This window comes from Oncorhynchus keta, unplaced genomic scaffold (genome assembly GCF_023373465.1).
Source record: "Oncorhynchus keta strain PuntledgeMale-10-30-2019 unplaced genomic scaffold, Oket_V2 Un_contig_1599_pilon_pilon, whole genome shotgun sequence".
Taxonomy (NCBI): Eukaryota; Metazoa; Chordata; class Actinopteri; order Salmoniformes; family Salmonidae; genus Oncorhynchus; species Oncorhynchus keta.
This window is the reverse complement of record NW_026279648.1, coordinates 230019-253482: the sequence shown is the minus strand read 5'-3', so window position 1 is coordinate 253482 and position 23464 is coordinate 230019. Positions and strand designations below refer to the sequence as shown.

At 45.6% G+C, this 23464-nt stretch overlaps 1 long non-coding RNA gene and 1 pseudogene across 1 annotated transcript; both read left to right on the top strand.

The window, feature by feature from the left end:
- Nucleotides 1–471: 471 nt before the first annotated feature.
- LOC127919190 (acyl-coenzyme A thioesterase THEM4-like) lies at nt 472–3560 on the top strand (annotated as a pseudogene).
- Nucleotides 838–1427, top strand: LOC127919197 (uncharacterized). The gene is made up of 3 exons (XR_008102159.1): nt 838–1020; nt 1073–1228; nt 1281–1427. It is a non-coding gene; the product is annotated as an uncharacterized LOC127919197 (long non-coding RNA).
- Nucleotides 3561–23464: the final 19904 nt, after the last annotated feature.

Genomic DNA, 23464 nt, shown 5'->3' with positions numbered 1-23464 from the left:
CTATCATACAACAGCCACTAGTCAGTAAAGCTGAAGGGCTGGCTAGTAGTAACCGTAACGTTACAGTAACTTGTAGTTACATCAGAATAGGGCTTGGCAATCTTACCCCAGGATTGTCATCATGATACGAACAGGAGGAGTGCAGCAGATGGCCAGGGGACTATGCCAAATAATGGGACGTGAAATCTCAAAGGGAAATTTCAACACCAACATCAGACAACAAATGACTCAAAGAGGGTCCAGCTTCCCTGGTCCTCTATCAACAGTGTCCGAACCATTGCGGTAGGTCCAGAAACACACACAGTCACACATATTTAGCTAGCTACAAACAGCCCTGACATTAGTGTAGCCTACTGTCAAGGGCAATGTGAGTGAGAACATGTGAGTCATGATTCATCTTACCTAAACATTTGTCATGGTTCCCTTTTCCCGAACGTTACTGCCGATAGAAACTGTATTTTTTTCCCCACAATGTGCATTGTAAAATGTGCAGTAATGTATTTCTTTCTGAATGTTTCTGCCGTGTCATGCTGTTCTGTTGTCATACAGTGGGACTCCCTGTACTCGGTCAGATAATACTGTAATAAAGTATGGATGAGGGTGTAATAGTAGTGTTTGTCCACTAGGTGCTGCCCTGGTCTTTCTCTTTCCAGCCACGGGACTTCAGCCTGCCCAACTCGTCCTGGGGCTCCGACATGAGGCGTTTGTATGAGCACTATAACAGCCAGTGTGAGGTAGAGACAGATGACGGAGAGAAGAAGTGGGGGGTCTGGAGAAGACTGCCCAGCTATAACCGCTCCCTCAAGTACGCCACAGGTACAGTAAGGAAGGGTTTCTTCCACATATGGATGGTGTGTGTGTGTACGAAAATGCATGCACTCACTACTGTAAGTCGCTCTGGACAAGATAAATGACTAAAATGTGGCGTAAAAAAACGTGTTTGTATAATCCTGTCTCTCTCATAAACTGGGCATAGTGTCTGAGTAAGATGTTGTCTGTATGTGTGTTTCTCCTTCCAAGGTGGGGTGTATCTGAGTAAGATGTTGTCTGTATGTGTGTCTCTCCTTCCAAGGTGGGGTGTATCTGAGTAAGATGTTGTCTGTATGTGTGTTTCTCCTTCCAAGGTGGGGTGTATCTGAGTAAGATGTTGTCTGTATGTGTGTTTCTCCTTCCAAGGTGGGGTGTATCTGAGTAAGATGTTGTCTGTATGTGTGTTTCTCCTTCCAAGGTGGGGTGTATCTGAGTAAGATGTTGTCTGTATGTGTGTTTCTCCTTACAAGGTGGGGTGTATCTGAGTAAGATGTTGTCTGTATGTGTGTTTCTCCTTCCAAGGTGGGGTGTATCTGAGTAAGATGTTGTCTGTATGTGTGTTTCTCCTTACAAGGTGGGGTGTATCTGAGTAAGATGTTGTCTGTATGTGTGTTTCTCCTTCCAAGGTGGGGTGTATTTGAGTAAGATCATTCAGTCGAAGGCATGTCTGTTCACGCGGAACATCAAGGAGCAGCGTGCAGCTTTCGAGTACGTCGTGTTTGTCAACAAGCAGGAGCAGAAGTGTGTGTGTGTGTTCCAGGCTGGCCACCTACTGGAGGGACCCCCGGGGTGAGCTGTTTGTGTGTGTGTGCTGATGGCATGTGTATACTGTGACAATGTTTGTCCTTGTGTGTGTATCTCTGTAAAAATGACACAATCAACTGCTAGCATTCAAACATCATATTTAGTCTGAAGTATACTGTTTATAAATGATGTGTGCGATTCCAGGCACGTCCATGGGGGGGGCAATAGCTACCATGATTGACACTGTAACGGGGACCCACGCCACCTACCTCTCTGGGCCTGTCATGACTGCCAACCTTTAACATCAACTACCGCAGGTACACACACTTTCTCCCTCACTCCCTTCCTCACTCTCTCCATCACTCACTCACAGCTTATTAAGCTCTAAAAACATGTTTTCATGGTATTGTGGTCATTATCTGCTAAATGACTTAAATGTAATGTAATTATTGTAGGGTTCTAAGTGAGGTTCTAGATTTTTCCTGACCACATTTCCTGGTTATGACAAATACTGTATCCCGCCTCTACTCCCTAAAGCCCCATCCCATTGGGTAGTACAGTGCTGCTCACCTGCTCATTGGATAAGAAGGAGGGACGGAAAACCTTTGTTTCCTGTCAAGTGACCAACACGGACAGCTCCAAACTACACACAGAGGCCACAGGTACTGCCTCCCACCCTCACGTGTTGGTTGTGTTTTAGACGTGTGTCATTGGACTTTCAGTCAGTCTGAAGTGTTCTCTCACTCTTAGTATGTTTCTCTCTTTTCCCTCATCCTCTCACTCTCCTTCTCCCTCTCTCTCTCTACTTCTCATTCTCTCTCTCCTTCTCCTTCTCTCTCTCCTTCTCCCTCTCTCGCTCTCCTTCTCCCTTGCTCTATCTCCTTCTCCTTCTCTCAGGGCTGTTTCTGTCAATCACAATGGGACACCTATTAGGAGGATGATGGATAGGCCAGCTCATCGACCAACCAGACGCTACAAACACACAACATCAGAAACAGCACTGACTTCCAAGGGGGTGTGTTTGTCTGCACACAAACGTTTGGGTGTATATCAGTACCTGAGCGTGGGAGTGTGTATGTTTGAGTGTGTGTGTGTGGTTCTGACTGTCAGATCCAGTAATCTTCTTAACTCTAGCAGTTTGCCTGGGACACCTGATGCCTTGCGCTCCACTGACATAGCCTACAGATACTATATATTATAGACACAACCGGTGGTGGATATTGTACCTCTCTTTCTCCACTGTTACACACTCCTGGACAACCAGCTCCAGTCAGAGTGAAGCTCATAACCTCTGGTATATTATATTCAGGTTGAGGCTGTGAATACAGCTTTTCTGAACCCTTCTTCCCGACAGCTAAAGGTCCCGACACTTCTGCATGTGCAAGATTCTCTACTTTACGCACCTCCCTTCACATTTCTCAGTCAATTGTGACTGATAATCTTCATGTTTTACCGGTGAAACGTCCATGCAGCATCTGCATACCTGTGTCTAGTTTCAATCATAGCACATATTTTGCCTAGTGGCACATGCTGTTGAGTTTTGGCCACATGAGAGAAAAATGTGCCCATTTGCACAATCATCCTAAAATCTCATAAGAAATGAGGTGGTGTTTTGTCTTGCAGTAATTTGATACTACACTATTATATTGGGTTCTGTTATGTAGAATACCATCATTGTGTGTGATCTGGCAGACATTGATTCAGCTTTGATCTAACTTCATTAAACGAGCACCATTCACCTGAGTAGCTTGTTCTCAAGTAGAACAGAGACTGTGTGTAAAGAAGCTTCGGGACCTTTAGCCATCGGAATGAGGGGTCTAGAAAAGTTGGATCCACAGCCACTCCCATGTATTTAATAGATAGTTTATTTTTTGTATTTTAAGTTTATTTTTTGTTTTTTATTTGTATAATTATTTATAATTGATTGGGCCTTTTACAGTTTGAGATTTTAATCATTGCCCATATGTTATTTTGTGACCATTATGACCTCTTGAATAAAGCTTTACCTCTTAGGTACTGTAGACTGTTTTTCAATGGTATCTGGCTCAATGTGGGATAACTTTTCCATTCTCACTGGTCCATGTGTTATAAACAACCTTCAGACAGACTGATGTCATATATGCCTTTTCTCTTCATCTGTCGACTTCTCTCTATGAGTCTACATCTCCCCCTCACCCCTTCTTCCTTCTTTCCATCCTCTCTCTCTCTCTGTCTCTGTCTGTCTCCCTCTCACCCCTTCTTCCTTCTTTCCATCCTCTCTCTCTCTCTGTCACTGTCTGTCTCCCCCTCACCCCTTCTTCCTTCTTTCTCCTCTTCTTTCCATCCTCTCTCTCTCTGTCACTGTCTGTCTCCCCTCACCCCTTCTTCCTTCTTTCCCCTCTTCTTTCCATCCTCTCTCTCTCTGTCTCTGTCTGTCTCCCTCTCTTCCTTCTTTCCCCTCTTCTTTCCATCCTCTCTCTTCCTTCTTTCCCTCTCACCCCTTCTTCTTCTTTCCTTCCTCCTCTCTCTCTCTCTCTGTCACTGTCTGTCTCCCTCTCACCCCTTCTTCCTTCTTTCCCTCTTCTTTCCTTCCTCTCTCTCTCTGTCACTGTCTGTCTCCCTCTCACCCCTTCTTCCTTCTTTCCCCTCTTCTTTCCATCCTCTCTCTCTCTCTGTCGCTGTCTGTCTCCCCTCACCCCTTCTTCCTTCTTTCCCCTTCTTTCCTTTCTTTCCATCTGTCTCTCTCTCTCTGTCACTGTCACTGTCTGTCTCCCCCTCACCCCTTCTTCCTTCTTTCCCCTCTTCTTTCCATCCTCTCTCTCTCTGTCACTGTCTGTCTCCCTCTCACCCCTTCTTCCTTCTTTCCCCTCTTCTTTCCTTCCTCTCTCTCTCTGTCTCTGTCTGTCTCCCTCTCACCCCTTCTTCCTTCTTTCCCCTCTCTTTCCATCCTCTTCTTCACTGTCTGTCTCCCCTCACCCCTTCTTCTTCTTTCCCCTCTTCTTTCCTTCCTCTCTCTCTGTCACTGTCTGTCTCCCTCTCACCCCTTCTTCCTTCTTTCCCCTCTTCTTTCCATCCTCTCTCTCTCTGTCACTGTCTGTCTCCCCCTCACCCCTTCTTCCTTCTTTCTCCTCTTCTTTCCTCCTCTCTCTCTCTGTCACTGTCTGTCTCCCTCTCACCCCTTCTTCCTTCTTTCCCCTCTTCTTTCCATCCTCTCTCTCTCTGTCACTGTCTGTCTCCCTCTCACCCCTTCTTCCTTCTTTCCCCTCTTCTTTCCATCCTCTCTCTCTCTGTCACTGTCTGTCTCCCTCTCACCCCTTCTTCCTTCTTTCCCCTCTTCTTTCCTTCCTCTCTCTCTCTGTCTCTGTCTGTCTCCCTCTCACCCCTTCTTCCTTCTTTCCCCTCTTCTTTCCATCCTCTCTCTCTCTGTCACTGTCTGTCTCCCTCTCACCCCTTCTTCCTTCTTTCCCCTCTTCTTTCCTTCCTCTCTCTCTCTCACTGTCTGTCTCCCTCTCACCCCTTCTTCCTTCTTTCCCCTCTTCTTTCCATCCTCTCTCTCTCTGTCACTGTCTGTCTCCCTCTCACCCCTTCTTCCTTCTTTCCCCTCTTCTTTCCATCCTCTCTCTCTCTGTCACTGTCTGTCTCCCTCTCTTCTTCCTTCTTTCCCCTCTTCTTTCCATCCTCTTCCTTCTTTCCCCTCTCACCCCTTCTTTTCCATCCTCTCCATCCTCTCTCTCTGTCACTGTCTGTCTCCCCCTCACCCCTTCTTCCTTCTTTCCCCTCTTCTTTCCATCCTCTCTCTCTCTGTCACTGTCTGTCTCCCCCTCACCCCTTCTTCCTTCTTTCCCCTCTTCTTTCCATCCTCTCTCTCTCTGTCACTGTCTGTCTCCCTCTCACCCCTTCCTTCTTTCCCCTCTTCTTTCCATCCTCTCTCTCTCTGTCACTGTCTGTCTCCCTCTCACCCCTTCTTCCTTCTTTCCCCTCTTCTTTCCATTCTTTCTCTGTCACTCTGTCTCCCTCTCACCCCTTCTTCCTTCTTTCCTCTGTCACTGTCTGTCTCCTCTCACCCCTTCTTCCTTCTTTCCCCTCTTCTTTCCATCCTCTCTCTCTCTCTCTGTCTGTCTGTCTGTCTCCCCTCTCACCCCTTCTTCCTTCTTTCCCCTCTTCTTTCCATCCTCTCTCTCTGTCTGTCTGTCTGTCTCCCCTCTCACCCCTTCTTCCTTCTTTCCCCTCTTTCTTCCTCCTCTCTCTCTGTCTCTGTCTCTGTCTGTCTCCCTCTCACCCCTTCTTCCTTCTTTCCCCTCTTCTTTCCATCCTCTCTCTCTCTCTGTCTCTGTCTGTCTCCCTCTCACCCCTTCTTCCTTCTTTCTCCTCTTCTTTCCTTCCTCTCTCTCTCTCTCTCTCTGTCTCTGTCTGTCTCCCTCTCACCCCTTCTTCCTTCTTTCCCCTCTTCTTTCCATCCTCTCTCTCTCTGTCTCTGTCTGTCTCCCTCTCACCCCTTCTTCCTTCTTTCTCCTCTTCTTTCCTTCCTCTCTCTCTCTCTGTCTCTGTCTGTCTCCCTCTCACCCCTTCTTCCTTCTTTCCCCTCTTCTTTCCATCCTCTCTCTCTCTGTCTCTGTCTGTCTCCCTCTCACCCCTTCTTCCTTCTTTCCCCTCTTCTTTCCATCCTCTCTCTCTCTCTGTCACTGTCTGTCTCCCTCTCACCCCTTCTTCCTTCTTTCCCCTCTTCTTTCCATCCTCTCTCTCTCTGTCTCTGTCTGTCTCCCTCTCACCCCTTCTTCCTTCTTTCCCCTCTTCTTTCCATCCTCTCTCTCTCTGTCTCTGTCTGTCTCCCTCTCACCCCTTCTTCCTTCTTTCCCCTCTTCTTTCCATCCTCTCTCTCTCTCTGTCACTGTCTGTCTCCCTCTCACCCCTTCTTCCTTCTTTCCCCTCTTCTTTCCATCCTCTCTCTCTCTGTCTCTGTCTGTCTCCCTCTCACCCCTTCTTCCTTCTTTCCCCTCTTCTTTCCATCCTCTCTCTCTCTGTCACTGTCTGTCTCCCTCTCACCCCTTCTTCCTTCTTTCCCCTCTTCTTTCCATCCTCTCTCTCTCTGTCACTGTCTGTCTCCCTCTCACCCCTTCTTCCTTCTTTCCCCTCTTCTTTCCATCCTCTCTCTCTCTGTCGCTGTCTGTCTCCCTCTCACCCCTTCTTTCCCCTCTTCTTTCCATCCTCTCTCTCTCTGTCTCTGTCTGTCTCCCTCTCACCCCTTCTTCCTTCTTTCCCCTCTTCTTTCCATCCTCTCTCTCTCTGTCACTGTCTGTCTCCCTCTCACCCCTTCTTCCTTCTTTCCCCTCTTCTTTCCATCCTCTCTCTCTCTCTGTCTCTGTCTGTCTCCCTCTCACCCCTTCTTCCTTCTTTCTCCTCTTCTTTCCTTCCTCTCTCTCTCTCTGTCTCTGTCTGTCTCCCTCTCACCCCTTCTTCCTTCTTTCCATCCTCTCTCTCTCTCTGTCTCTGTCTGTCTCCCTCTCACCCCTTCTTCCTTCTTTCTCCTCTTCTTTCCTTCCTCTCTCTCTCTCTCTGTCTCTGTCTGTCTCCCCCTCACCCCTTCTTCCTTCTTTCCCCTCTTCTTTCCTTCCCTCTCTCTCTCTCTCTGTCTCTGTCTGTCTCCCTCTCACCCCTTCTTCCTTCTTTCCCCTCTTCTTTCCATCCTCTCTCTCTGTCTCTGTCTGTCTCCCTCTCACCCCTTCTTCCTTCTTTCTCCTCTTCTTTCCTTCCTCTCTCTCTCTCTCTGTCTCTGTCTGTCTCCCTCTCACCCCTTCTTCCTTCTTTCCCCTCTTCTTTCCATCCTCTCTCTCTCTGTCTCTGTCTGTCTCCCTCTCACCCCTTCTTCCTTCTTTCCCCTCTTCTTTCCATCCTCTCTCTCTCTCTGTCACTGTCTGTCTCCCTCTCACCCCTTCTTCCTTCTTTCCCCTCTTCTTTCCATCCTCTCTCTCTCTGTCACTGTCTGTCTCCCTCTCACCCCTTCTTCCTTCTTTCCCCTCTTCTTTCCATCCTCTCTCTCTCTGTCGCTGTCTGTCTCCCTCTCACCCCTTCTTTCCCCTCTTCTTTCCATCCTCTCTCTCTGTCACTGTCTGTCTCCCTCTCACCCCTTCTTCCTTCTTTCCCCTCTTCTTTCCATCCTCTCTCTCTCTCTGTCGCTGTCTGTCTCCCTCTCACCCCTTCTTTCCCCTCTTCTTTCCATCCTCTCTCTCTCTGTCACTGTCTGTCTCCCTCTCACCCCTTCTTCCTTCTTTCTCCTCTTCTTTCCATCCTCTCTCTCTCTCTCTGTCGCTGTCTGTCTCCCTCTCACCCCTTCTTTCCCCTCTTCTTTCCATCCTCTCTCTCTCTGTCACTGTCTGTCTCCCTCTCACCCCTTCTTCCTTCTTTCCCCTCTTCTTTCCATCCTCTCTCTCTCTCTCTGTCTCTGTCTGTCTCCCTCTCACCCCTTCTTCCTTCTTTCCCCTCTTCTTTCCATCCTCTCTCTCTCTGTCACTGTCTGTCTCCCTCTCACCCCTTCTTCCTTCTTTCCCCTCTTCTTTCCATCCTCTCTCTCTCTCTCTGTCGCTGTCTGTCTCCCTCTCACCCCTTCTTTCCCCTCTTCTTTCCATCCTCTCTCTCTCTGTCACTGTCTGTCTCCCTCTCACCCCTTCTTCCTTCTTTCCCCTCTTCTTTCCATCCTCTCTCTCTCTCTGTCTCTGTCTGTCTCCCTCTCACCCCTTCTTCCTTCTTTCCCCTCTTCTTTCCATCCTCTCTCTCTCTCTGTCTCTGTCTGTCTCCCTCTCACCCCTTCTTCCTTCTTTCTCCTCTTCTTTCCTTCCTCTCTCTCTCTCTCTCTGTCGCTGTCTGTCTCCCTCTCACCCCTTCTTTGCCCTCTTCTTTCCATCCTCTCTCTCTGTCACTGTCTGTCTCCCTCTCACCCCTTCTTCCTTCTTTCCCCTCTTCTTTCCATCCTCTCTCTCTCTGTCACTGTCTGTCTCCCTCTCACCCCTTCTTCCTTCTTTCCCCTCTTCTTTCCATCCTCTCTCTCTCTCTGTCTCTGTCTGTCTCCCTCTCACCCCTTCTTCCTTCTTTCTCCTCTTCTTTCCTTCCTCTCTCTCTCTCTCTCTGTCTCTGTCTGTCTCCCTCTCACCCCTTCTTCCTTCTTTCTCCTCTTCTTTCCTTCCTCTCTCTCTCTCTCTCTCTGTCTCTGTCTGTCTCCCTCTCACCCCTTCTTCCTTCTTTCCCCTCTTCTTTCCATCCTCTCTCTCTCTGTCTCTGTCTGTCTCCCTCTCACCCCTTCTTCATTCTTTCCCCTCTTCTTTCAATCCTCTCTCTCTCTGTCACTGTCTGTCTCCCTCTCACCCCTTCTTCCTTCTTTCCCCTCTTCTTTCCATCCTCTCTCTCTCTCTCTGTCGCTGTCTGTCTCCCTCTCACCCCTTCTTTGCCCTCTTCTTTCCATCCTCTCTCTCTGTCACTGTCTGTCTCCCTCTCACCCCTTCTTCCTTCTTTCCCCTCTTCTTTCCATCCTCTCTCTCTCTGTCACTGTCTGTCTCCCTCTCACCCCTTCTTCCTTCTTTCCCCTCTTCTTTCCATCCTCTCTCTCTCTCTCTGTCGCTGTCTGTCTCCCTCTCACCCCTTCTTTCCCCTCTTCTTTCCATCCTCTCTCTCTCTGTCACTGTCTGTCTCCCTCTCACCCCTTCTTCCTTCTTTCCCCTCTTCTTTCCATCCTCTCTCTCTCTGTCACTGTCTGTCTCCCTCTCACCCCTTCTTCCTTCTTTCCCCTCTTCTTTCCATCCTCTCTCTCTCTCTCTGTCGCTGTCTGTCTCCCTCTCACCCCTTCTTTCCCCTCTTCTTTCCATCCTCTCTCTCTCTCTCTGTCACTGTCTGTCTCCCTCTCACCCCTTCTTCCTTCTTTCTCCTCTTCTTTCCTTCCTCTCTCTCTCTCTCTCTCTGTCTCTGTCTGTCTCCCTCTCACCCCTTCTTCCTTCTTTCTCCTCTTCTTTCCTTCCTCTCTCTCTCTCTCTGTCTCTGTCTGTCTCCCTCTCACCCCTTCTTCCTTCTTTCTCCTCTTCTTTCCTTCCTCTCTCTCTCTCTGTCTCTGTCTGTCTCCCTCTCACCCCTTCTTCCTTCTTTCTCCTCTTCTTTCCTTCCTCTCTCTCTCTCTCTGTCTCTGTCTGTCTCCCTCTCACCCCTTCTTCCTTCTTTCCCCTCTTCTTTCCATCCTCTCTCTCTCTGTCACTGTCTGTCTCCCTCTCACCCCTTCTTCCTTCTTTCCCCTCTTCTTTCCTTCCTCTCTCTCTGTGTCTCTGTCTGTCTCCCTCTCACCCCTTCTTCCTTCTTTCTCCTCTTCTTTCCATCCTCTCTCTCTCTCTCTGTCGCTGTCTGTCTCCCTCTCACCCCTTCTTTCCCCTCTTCTTTCCATCCTCTCTCTCTCTGTCACTGTCTGTCTCCCTCTCACCCCTTCTTCCTTCTTTCCCCTCTTCTTTCCTTCCTCTCTCTCTGTGTCTCTGTCTGTCTCCCTCTCACCCCTTCCTTCTCTCCCCTCTTCTTTCCATCCTCTCTCTCTGTCACTGTCTGTCTCCCTCTCACCCCTTCTTCCTTCTTTCCCCTCTTCTTTCCATCCTCTCTCTCTCTGTCGCTGTCTGTCTCCCTCTCACCCCTTCTTTCCCCTCTTCTTTCCATCCTCTCTCTCTCTGTCACTGTCTGTCTCCCTCTCACCCCTTCTTCCTTCTTTCCCCTCTTCTTTCCTTCCTCTCTCTCTCTGTCTCTGTCTGTCTCCCTCTCACCCCTTCCTTCTCTCCCCTCTTCTTTCCATCCTCTCTCTCTGTCACTGTCTGTCTCCCTCTCACCCCTTCTTCCTTCTTTCCCCTCTTCTTTCCATCCTCTCTCTCTGTCACTGTCTGTCTCCCTCTCACCCCTTCTTCCTTCTTTCCCCTCTTCTTTCCTTCCTCTCTCTCTCTGTCTCTGTCTGTCTCCCTCTCACCCCTTCCTTCTCTCCCCTCTTCTTTCCATCCTCTCTCTCTGTCACTGTCTGTCTCCCTCTCACCCCTTCTTCCTTCTTTCCCCTCTTCTTTCCTTCCTCTCCCTCTGTCGCTGTCTGTCTCCCTCTCACCCCTTCTTCCTTCTTTCTCCTCTTCTTTCCATCCTCTCTCTCTGTCACTGTCTGTCTCCCTCTCACCCCTTCTTCCTTCTTTCTCCTCTTCTTTCCTCTCTCTCTGTCACTGTCTGTCTCCCTCTCACCCCTTCTTCCTTCTTTCCCCTCTTCTTTCCTTCCTCTCTCTCTCTGTCACTGTCTGTCTCCCTCTCACCCCTTCTTCCTTCTTTCTCCTCTTCTTTCCATCCTCTCTCTCTCTGTCACTGTCTGTCTCCCTCTCACCCCTTCTTCCTTCTTTCTCCTCTTCTTTCCTCTCTCTCTGTCACTGTCTGTCTCCCTCTCACCCCTTCTTCCTTCTTTCCCCTCTTCTTTCCTTCCTCTCTCTCTCTGTCACTGTCTGTCTCCCTCTCACCCCTTCTTCCTTCTTTCTCCTCTTCTTTCCTCTCTCTCTGTCACTGTCTGTCTCCCTCTCACCCCTTCTTCCTTCTTTCCCCTCTTCTTTCCATCCTCTCTCTCTGTCGCTGTCTGTCTTCCTCTCTGTCGCTGTCTGTCTCCCTTTCTCTTTTTCTTTATTTGTCAGTCTGTCTCTGACCCCTCCCTCTTTGTGAATGATCCCCTTCCAGTAAGAAATGAATGACAGGCAGCATTACCGTAAAAACTGACACGTTGTCCACATCACAGAGTTCAGAGGATTCTGTCAGCATAAACCCAGCAGACCACATAGCCTTAACAAAATGCTACTTTATTAGACTCTTTGGATATCATATTCACCCATAACACATAGTAGGCATGGTATCGAACTCATAATAGCAGGCATGGTAACTAACTGATAATACTAGGCATGGTAACTAACTGATAACACTAGGCATGGTAACTAACTGATACTAGTAGGCATGGTAACTAACTGATAATACTAGGCATGGTAACTAACTGATAGTAGTAGGCATGGTAACTAACTGATAATACTAGGCATGGTAACTAACTGATAGTAGTAGGCATAGTAACTAACTGATAATACTAGGCATGGTAACTAACTGATAATACTAGGCATGGTAACTAACTGATACTACTAGGCATGGTAACTAACTGATACTACTAGGCATGGTAACTAACTGATACTAGTAGGCATGGTAACTAACTGATAATACTAGGCATGGTAACTAACAGATACTAGTAAGCATTGTAATGAACTGATACTAGTAGGCATGGTACCTAACTGATACTAGCCATGGTAACTAACTGATAGTGGGAACTAACTGATAATACTAGGCATGGTAAATACTAGGCATGGTAACTAACTGATACTAGGCATGGTAAATACTAGGCATGGTAACTAACTGATACTAGTAGCCATGGTAACTAACTGATAATACTAGGCATGGTAACTAACTGATAATACTAGGCATGGTAACTAACTGATAATACTAGGCATGGTAATTAACTGATACTAGTAGGCATGGTAACTAACTGATAATAGTAGGCATGGTAACTAACTGATACTAGTGGGCATGGTAACTAACTGATAATACTAGGCATGGTAACTAACTGAAACTAGTAAGCATGGTAACTAACTGATAATACAATTTGATTTGATAATACTAGGCATGGTAATTAACTGATACTAGTAGGCATGCTAACTAACTGATAGTAGTAGGCATAGTAACTAACTGATAATACTAGGCATGGTAACTAACTGATACTAGTAGGCATGGTAACTAACTGATAGTAGTAGGCATGGTAACTAACTGATACTAGTAGGCATGGTAACTAACTGATACTAGTAGGCATGGTAACTAACTGATAGTAGTAGTCATGGTAACTAACTGATAATACTAGGCATGGTAACTAACTGATACTAGTAGGCATGGTAACTAACTGATAGTAGTAGGCATGGTAACTAACTGATAGTAGTAGGCATGGTAACTAACTGATAGTAGTAGGCATGGTAACTAACTGATAATACTAGGCATGGTAACTAACTGATACTAGTAGGCATGGTAACTAACTGATAATACTAGGCATGGTAACTAACTGATAATACAATTTGATTTGATAATACTAGGCATGGTAATTAAGTGATACTAGTAGGCATGGTAACTAACTGATAGTAGTAGGCATGGTAACTAACTGATAATACTAGGCATGGTAACTAACTGATACTAGCAGGCATGGTAACTAACTGATAATACTAGGCATGGTAACTAACTGATACTAGTAGGCATGGTAACTAACTGATAATACTAGGCATGGTAACTAACTGATAATACAATTTGATTTGATAATACTAGGCATGGTAATTAAGTGATACTAGTAGGCATGGTAACTAACTGATAGTAGTAGGCATGGTAACTAACTGATAATACTAGGCATGGTAACTAACTGATAATACTAGGCATGGTAACTAACTGAAACTAGTAAGCATGGTAACTAACTGATAATACAATTTGATTTGATAATACTAGGCATGGTAATTAACTGATACTAGTAGGCATGCTAACTAACTGATAGTAGTAGGCATAGTAACTAACTGATAATACTAGGCATGGTAACTAACTGATACTAGTAGGCATGGTAACTAACTGATAGTAGTAGGCATGGTAACTAACTGATACTAGTAGGCATGGTAACTAACTGATACTAGTAGGCATGGTAACTAACTGATAGTAGTAGTCATGGTAACTAACTGATAATACTAGGCATGGTAACTAACTGATACTAGTAGGCATGGTAACTAACTGATAGTAGTAGGCATGGTAACTAACTGATAGTAGTAGGCATGGTAACTAACTGATAGTAGTAGGCATGGTAACTAACTGATAATACTAGGCATGGTAACTAACTGATACTAGTAGGCATGGTAACTAACTGATAATACTAGGCATGGTAACTAACTGATAATACAATTTGATTTGATAATACTAGGCATGGTAATTAAGTGATACTAGTAGGCATGGTAACTAACTGATAGTAGTAGGCATGGTAACTAACTGATAATACTAGGCATGGTAACTAACTGATACTAGCAGGCATGGTAACTAACTGATAATACTAGGCATGGTAACTAACTGATACTAGTAGGCATGGTAACTAACTGATAATACTAGGCATGGTAACTAACTGATAATACAATTTGATTTGATAATACTAGGCATGGTAATTAACTGATACTAGTAGGCATGGTAACTAACTGATAGTAGTAGGCATGGTAACTAGCTGATAATACTAGGCATGGTAACTAACTGATACTAGCAGGCATGGTAACTAGCTGATAATACTAGGCATGGTAACTAACTGATACTCGTAGGCATGGTAACTAACTGATAATACTAGGCATGGTAACTAACTGATAATACAATTTGATTTGATAATACTAGGAACGGTAATTAATTGATACTAGTAGGCATGGTAACTCACTGATAGTAGTAGGCATGGTAACTAACTGATAATACTAGGCATGGTAACTAACTGATACTAGTAGGCATGGTAACTAACTGATAATACTAGGCATGGTAACTAACTGATAGTAGTAGGCATGGTAACTAACTGATAATACAATTTGATTTGATAATACTAGGCATGGTAATTAACTGATACTAGTAGGCATGGTAACTCACTGATAATACTAGGCATGGTAACTAACTGATACTAGTAGGCATGGTAACTAACTGATAATACTAGGCATGGTAACTAACTGATAGTAGTAGGCATGGTAACTAACTGATAATACTAGGCATGGTAACTAACTGATACTAGTAGGCATGGTAACTAACTGATAATACTAGGCATGGTAACTAACTGATAATACAATTTGATTTGATAATACTAGGCATGGTAATTAACTGATACTAGTAGGCATGGTAACTCACTGATAGTAGTAGGCATGGTAACTAACTGATAATACTAGGCATGGTAACTAACTGATACTAGTAGGCATGGTAACTAACTGATAATACTAGGCATGGTAACTAACTGATAGTAGTAGGCATGGTAACTAACTGATAATACTAGGCATGGTAACTAACTGATACTAGTAGGCATGGTAACTAACTGATAATACTAGGCATGGTAACTAACTGATAATACAATTTGATTTGATAATACTAGGCATGGTAATTAACTGATACTAGTAGGCATGGTAACTAACTGATAGTAGTAGGCATGGTAACTAACTGATAATACTAGGCATGGTAACTAACTGATACTAGCAGGCATGGTAACTAACTGATAATACTAGGCATGGTAACTAACTGATACTAGTAGGCATGGTAACTAACTGATAATACTAGGCATGGTAACTAACTGATAATACAATTTGATTTGATAATACTAGGCATGGTAATTAACTGATACTAGTAGGCATGGTAACTAACTGATAGTAGTAGGCATGGTAACTAACTGATAATACTAGGCATGGTAACTAACTGATACTAGCAGGCATGGTAACTAGCTGATAATACTAGGCATGGTAACTAACTGATACATTTACATTTACATTTAAGTCATTTAGCAGACGCTCTTATCCAGAGCTCGTAGGCATGGTAACTAACTGATAATACTAGGCATGGTAACTAACTGATAATACAATTTGATTTGATAATACTAGGCACGGTAATTAACTGATACTAGTAGGCATGGTAACTCACTGATAATACTAGGCATGAAAGCTAACTGAAAATAATATGTCTGGTACTAGTGGCCCATTTCTCTGGAGTTTCTGATATAATTAGTGTTTCATAGGAACCCTACAGTGTCCCTCCTCATGAAATACATGCGCACAGTGTACTGGTTTGGTTTTGGAGTATTTTGCTGTGTGTGTGTGTGTGTGTGTGGTTAGGTGTGAACTCCCCCATCCCCCCTCCCTTAGGCCCCTCGAGTTTCTGTCCTCATATTGGAGATGGCTGCAGAGCAGGTGTGTGTGCGTGTGTGTGCGCTTAGGACACAGCCAGAGCTGCGGTAGGGAGAGCCTGAAACTCGGGTGTGGTCAGATGGGCTGTGAGGAGCGAGGGCGCAGTGGAACTGAGGTGGACAACTTTCCAGTCATTTCATTTAGTTGAAACCACAAAAACACACATACATTGTATGTCCAGAGAGTAGTAAAGCTTTCTTTCACTGTGAGAGATTTTTGTCTTATTTTATCTCATATTTGATTGCCATAATCTGTGGCCCTGGCATATTGTCAGTTATATATTGATCTGATTTATGTCTTTACAGATTGATGGCCTTGCTCACACAAATGCCATATTATATAGACTAAATAATAAGCAGATCACCTCACTGAGACAGTTAAACCTATATCGCTGGTCCAGCCGAAGGAATCCGACAGTTGCTGAACCGCGCGGCGGTAATTAAAAAAGGATAGCACTGACGCACCTTTCTTGCGCAATCAAATGTGCAAAAGTGCAACAGTCGCTCTACCGCAGAGCTTCAACGCAGAGGTCGAGATTTCCACCATCATCTTATTGAGACCACACCAAAATTAACGGGAACACACTGTTCATCCCGGGTGAAACCTGAGTAGCCTGAACTGAACTGAAAATGAAGTTGGCTGATGTTATCTTTACCTGAAGACAAGGCGGAATAGGAAGAGTGACAACAGAGAATGACAAAATGACAAAGACGGTCTCAGAGTAAATGAGTTGAGTAACTATAACAGAGATGATAGTGCATGTTGTACAGCGCATGCGCAGATCACCACTGTTGCTTTAGTTTAGGACGGTTGGTTACAATTTGCTCCCAACTATTGTAGCTATTTATAGCCCACAAAGAAAAAATATTAAATTGCTTAAATCTGATATAACCTGAGTTAGAACCATCAACAACAAACAGGTTAAGTAACTGTAGTGGTTAAATACAGTAATTCGTTTACACCGGATAATTCAGTGCGTTGTAGAATTATGTAACGGGTAAACCAACCTTGGTAACCCTTTACCATGCACACTGCTGGAGACTACATGCGCTTCTATTAATGACCGTAATTAAAACCGAAGAGGAAAGCAATCAAATAAAACACAACGTTTGATAATTAGTCTATAATGACACATTTTCTTATATTTCCATAGGCCGTATCATATATCAAGCTACTGGATAAAAAAAACTCCAGACAAACATATAGGCCTAGCCTATAGGCCTAAACGTTTTGGGGTTTGCTTGCCTGCCCTCATATTTATTTAGGCAAATGCGTTGGTTGGGCTATGTTTAAATCGGGAACTACAGGATAAAGACGGACCGGCTGCAACAAACAAACGGCCGTGAGTTATTACATAAGTCCTGGTGACATAACCTCTGAGCGGAGCTCGGGCCGACAGCCAGGGCGCAAAGAGCAAGCGGGTTGAAACCGGAGTAGCCTGAACTGCTTGTACAAGGAAGTTCTTTGCAAAAATGAAGTTGGCTGATATTATCCTCACGTGAAGACAATACGGAATATGGAGAGAGTGACAACAGAAAAGGACAAAGACGTTGTCAGAGTAAATGAGCGTACTGACTCTAAAAGAGATGGTAGTGCATGTTTTAAAGCGCATGCGCCGTCCCTGCCTCTAGAGCAGCAGGTAGTTCTATATATTTAGAATTAAAGATCCAAAGTTTTTGAAGTTATTTATGTTGCATTGCATACTAAGTGCACAGCAAAACGCGCGGTAGAATATACAATAAAAAGGGGTGTGTAGACACGCTTGTCCCAGGAGTGTGAAGTGGCGTAGTGTGTGTCAGCGCCAGGTGCAAGCACACGCAGTTTGTTTTGACGGGGGGAGTTATGGAATATGAGGAGCCCGAATCACTCGAACACATCACTACAGAAGAACCAATCAAAAGAGGTGAGATATATTATCTTGATTACTGATAGGCTAGGCCAAGTGAATTCATGTGTATGGTTCTATTCAGTCATTTACATTTCACAAATGTAAATTATTTGCAGATGCAACTATTATTGTTTTAGCTATACATTGTGGATTGGGTGAAATGAAAAGGTCACAGATTTGCATTATAAATTAATGCACATTTAAAGGTGAATGCATGTGTATGTGTGCACATTGCAATATACTCTGTGTGTGTGTGTGTGTGTGTGTGGATGCACATGTATGCACACACACAGACACACCTGTTTGCCAGTCTATAGTATTGACTATTGTGTAGTGGGAGCACACCTAGGGATTTCAGAAGTGCTGTATGAGTGTTGGTATTCAGTCACTGTCCCCTTCTCCCTCTCTTCCCCCATCACCCTGTCCCCTTTTCCTCTCCTCCCCCATCACCCTGTCCCCTTCTCCCTCTCCTCCCCCAACACCCTGTCCCCTTCTCCCTCTCATCCCTCTCCTCCCTCTCCTCCCCCATCACCCTGTCCCCTTCTCCCTCTCCTCCCCCATCAACCTGTCCCCTTCTTCCTCTCATCCCTCTCCTCCATAATCACCCTGTCCTCTTCTCCCTCTCCTCCCTCTCCTCCCCCATCAACCTGTCCCCTTCTTCCTCTCATCCCTCTCCTCCATAATCACCCTGTCCTCTTCTCCCTCTCCTCCCTCTCCTCCCCCAACACCCTGTCCCCTTCTCCCTCTCATCCCTCTCCTCCCCCATCACCCTGTCCCCTTCTCCCTCTCCTCCCCCATCAACCTGTCCCCTTCTTCCTCTCATCCCTCTCCTCCATAATCACCCTGTCCTCTTCTCCCTCTCCTCCCTCTCCTCCCCCATCACCCTGTCCCCTTCTCCCTCTCCTCCCCCACCACCCTGTCCCCTCCTATAAGAGAGCCTCATTCTAATGCTTATCTCTCCCCTCTCTCCATCTTTAGCTCCTTCTCTCTTTTTATCTCTTATCTATCCCCGTCACTATGTCTCTCTCTTACACATTAGTTGTCTCGTTCTCTCTCTCTTACCCCCCTGACTCTGTCTTTGTCAGATCACCAAGGCTCCCTCCCTCCAAGTTCTTTCTCAGCCTTCCCCCTCACATCCTGCCTCATTCACTCTCCCTCCTCCCATCTTCCCTATCCCTCTCTTTTTCTTCTTACCCCATTCACTCTCCTCCCCTCCCTCTCTACCTCCTCCCCCTCCCTCCCCCTCTCTCATTAACTCACCTCTCTTCTGCTGTCCAGCTGATGGTGTAAGTCTCCTTGAGGGTAAACATGGCAGTAATCCTCTATAAAACCAGGGATTAGCTCTTAACTGTGTGGGCCTGTTTTGGGCCTGCTGCATTTGCCAGCACTACACAGTCTAAAATCAAACCATGGCTTCCAACTTAGATTCCTTCAGTCTCTATCACACGTACTCCATAAGTCATTCATTACATGACGTCATCCAACAGGCCTAAACCACAGGTGTCAAACTCATTCTATGGTGGGCCGAGTGTCTGTGGGTTTGAACTTCTCCCTTGTACTTGATTAAACAATGAAGGTCACTGATTCGTTAGAAGCTCCCCTCACCTGGTTGTCTACTCTAGGTCTTAATTGGACACAAATTGAAATTCAATAACAAGAACCAGCAGACACTGGGCTCTCCATGGAGTGAGATGGACACCTCAGCTAAATATAGGCTACAGACTCAGATTTATATTTTCATCTTTATTCCCTAAATTGAACCAGGTCTGGCTGAGAGGGTGCACTGATACAAATACCCTGCAATGATGTCCTCTAGATACTTATCTGGCTTTAGAACACATTCAAACCCTTTCTCACGGTGCCGTGACACTGCATATTACTCTCTCCGTTACTCATTGACAGGACATCATGATAGCTATACAGTTATGCACCAGAGAGCTACTCTCTTCTATACTGTGTACATACAAACATGCACACACAAACACGCACACTCACACACACGTAAATGCACCAGCAGTTGCTCCCTTATTACATCACATTATGTGTGGAGTGTGTGTGTAACATGCAGCAGTTATCTCTGTGTGTGTTCTTCTGTCACTCTCCAGCCTGCAGCTGCTATATCTCCATACAGAGTAGGATAGAGAGACGGGGAGAAGGGAAACCCTTGGAAACCGCTTTTGATTAAATAGCGCCGCCTAAATCTTAGCAAGACTTCCATTGTCAGATAAAGCATTGATTGAAAAAGACAGAATGCTGCTGTTTGATTCGATTGAGAGAGCAAGGGAGATAGACAGATAAGGAGAGAAAGAGAGCGACAGAGAGAGATAAGATGGGGTGGTATTGATGCTGACAGACCAGTCTTTTTGAAAAGTAGAGCACATTGAGGAGTGAGAAGAAGATAGCGTTTTCCATTGCCTTCATGTTGGTCTTGTGTAACATGGCCTCTTAGTCCCCACACTGTGGTTTGGGCTGATACTCAGTGGCATGGGTCAGGTGTCACTGCAGTTCTCACTGTAATCAGATCATTAGCACTTAGTTTAGGATTTAGTTTAGTTTGGAATCACATGAAATTGACTCATGATCCGACAGCATGGCTGACGTTCTTAGTCCACTGAAGGTTGAAAAGCGACGCAAATCCTTTCTTTTTGTGTACAATCGCAAACGGCAGTGTGTGTGTGTGTCTATGCGTTTTCTTAGTCTAGGTGTGTATGTTTTCTGTGTGTGTGTGTCTATGCGTTTTCTTAGTCTAGGTGTGTATGTTTTCTGTGTGTGTGTCAAGTGCTTTGCTCTCACCAGACCTCTGTGTTCTGCTTATGAAGCAAACGTGATTTGATGAGGAGGGGAAACAGAGGGAAGCAGTGACAGCCACAGCAGACCTTCTCTACCCCAGACACAAAGACCCAGGCTACCTCTGCCTCTGTCTGCCTCCACCCAGTGATGCTTATCTCCCCTGCCCTCTCTCAACACACACGCACACACACTAAAAATACACACCTCAGCTTGGAAACAACCCACACACACACATACACACACCCAGTCTAATATGAACTTTCTCACAATTGTGGTCAGAAAGCTAGACTCCCACCTTCCTCCACTATAACTGTGTATGTCTCTTACTCACCAAGGTGTGTGTGTATACATGTGTGTGTGTGAGTGTGTCTGCGTGTGCCTGAGAGAGAGTTCAAACTCCATCCACACTCTGCTTGTGTCAGCTCCTACTCTCCCAACTGTCTCTTTCTCAAGGCTCGTCCACACCAATTCATTTCATACAACAGACACTATAAACACATCAGGCCCTGTGTGCAGAGGCCCAGCATCATCCTGGCATAGACTCAGTCCTCTGTTGTGTCAGAGAGACATAGACTCAGTCCTCTGTTGTGTCAGAGAGACATAGACTCAGTCCTCTGTTGTGTCAGAGAGACATAGACTCAGTCCTCCTCTGTTGTGTCAGAGAGACATAGACTCAGTCCTCCTCTGTTGTGTCAGAGAGACATAGACTCAGTCCTCTGTTGTGTCAGAGAGACATAGACTCAGTCCTCTGTTGTGTCAGAGAGACATAGACTCAGTCCTCTGTTGTGTCAGAGAGACATAGACTCAGTCCTCTGTTGTGTCAGAGAGACATAGACTCAGTCCTCCTCTGTTGTGTCAGAGAGACATAGAATCAGTCCTCCTCTGTTGTGTCAGAGAGACATAGACTCAGTCCTCTGTTGTGTCAGAGAGACATAGACTCAGTCCTCTGTTGTGTCAGAGAGACATAGACTCAGTCCTCTGTTGTGTCAGAGAGACATAGACTCAGTCCTCTGTTGTGTCAGAGAGACATAGACTCAGTCCTCCTCTGTTATTTTTACATTTGAAATGTAACCTTTATTTAACAAGGCAAGTCAGTTAAGAACAAACTATTATTTACAAAAACGGCCTGCACCAGCCAAGCCCGGACGATGGTGGGCCAATTGTGCGCCGCCCTATGGGACTTCCAATCACGACCGGTTGTGATACTGCCTGGAATCGAACCAGGGTGTCTGTAGTGACGCCGCAAGCACTGAGATGCAGTGCCTTAGACGGCTGTGCCTCTCGGGAGCCCTATTGTTATTGCCAGAGAAACATAGACTCAGTCCTCCTCTGTCAGAGAGACTGAGATGAGCCCAGTTGGGATGATAAGGGACATGGGGCTGAAGCTACAGTAGAGCATTGAACTAAGATGTGAGAGAGGAAGTGTGTCTTGTGTTTAAGCAGCATTTAACTTGTCTTTTATTTACTACAGGAGACACTGTGTCCAAGAAGACTAATTTGAGTAAGTGTTTGTGTTTGTGTGTGTGTTTGGTTATGTGTCAATATGCCTGTCTGTTAATGCCCATGTGTTATGTGTGTGCTAGTTATATGAGCATGCAGTGTGGTTATGCCAGGATCGCTAGTATTTGCACACATTTGCACCTGTGCTGAAACACACACACACACCCACACATACCCACACACACACACACACACACACACACACACACACACACACACACACACACACACACACACACACACACACACACACACACACACACACACACACACACACACACACACACACACACACACACACACACACACACACACACACACACACAGGTTTCTCTGTGGTTCCAACATCAACATTATAGCTCTGTTATGCACCTGTGGTACTTTGTGTAGACAGTATTCTCCTGTTTGCTGGATTTAGGTTTGGAGATAAACTCTATATTGGTATTCTGGCATCTGGATGCAGATGGTATCAGATAGCATCTCCTTCATATGTGGTGGTGTTTCTGGGCTGTTTCTGCTCCTGACTACAACACACCTGTTAGTTTTGAGTGTAGGGAGAACATTGAAAAATGTCTGGTCGGTTTTCATGATACTAGTTTTCACTTTGAATAATAATCATACTGATGATGGAATGTGTATCATCAGAAAGCTCTCTCATTATTGGCTGTTTCAGATGTCAGTCCATACTCAATTGGCTAGTTAGGCTGTCACTCTGTGCTGTGGCTACAGTCCAATCCTCTTGACGTGTTAGAGAAGTACAGTATATGTCCTTTCATGCCAATAAAACTTTTTTGTGTTTCAATGTATATTTGAGGGTGATAGACTGGTGGGTACAGAGAGTGGTTAAGGCTTTGAGGGTGACTAGGTGAGGCGGTTACGCACAACAAAGAATGGGAAAAAAGTACCGTATGAAAAGAGAGAGCGAAAGGGGAAAGGCCCTCTGTCTTTCACACGCACTGTGTGACTGACAGAGCGCTTGAGCAGTGACTAGCGGAGACTCTGAGACCTAACCATGCTGTAGGCGCACTAAGATAGTCACTCAGCAAGAGAAAGGACAGACAGAGCGAGAAGAGAGGAGAGAGAGAGAGAGAGATCAAGACAGTGACTAGCGGAGACTCTGAGACCTAACCATGCTGTAGGCGCACTAAGATAGTCACTCAGCAAGAGAAAGGACAGACAGAGAGAGGAGAGAGGAGAGAGAGAGAGAGAGATCAAGACAGTGACTAGCGGAGACTCTGAGACCTAACCATGCTGTAGGCGCACTAAGATAGTCACTCAGCAAGAGAAAGGACAGACAGAGAGAGGAGAGAGGAGAGAGAGAGAGAGAGATCAAGACAGTGACTAGCGGAGACTGAGGCCTAACCATGCTGTAGGCGCACTAAGATAGTCACTCAGCAAGAGAAAGGACAGACAGAGAGAGGAGAGAGGAGAGAGAGAGAGAGAGATCAAGACAGTGACTAGCTGAGACTCTGAGACCTAACCATGCTGTAGGCGCACTAAGATAGTCACTCAGCAAGAGAAAGGACAGACAGAGAGAGAAGAGAGAGAGAGAGAGAGATCAAGACAGTGACTAGCGGAGACTCTGAGACCTAACCATGCTGTAGGCGCACTAAGATAGTCACTCAGCAAGAGAAAGGACAGACAGAGAGAGGAGAGAGAGAGAGAGAGATCAAGACAGTGACTAGCTGAGACTCTGAGACCTAACCATGCTGTAGGCGCACTAAGATAGTCACTCAGCAAGAGAAAGGACAGACAGAGA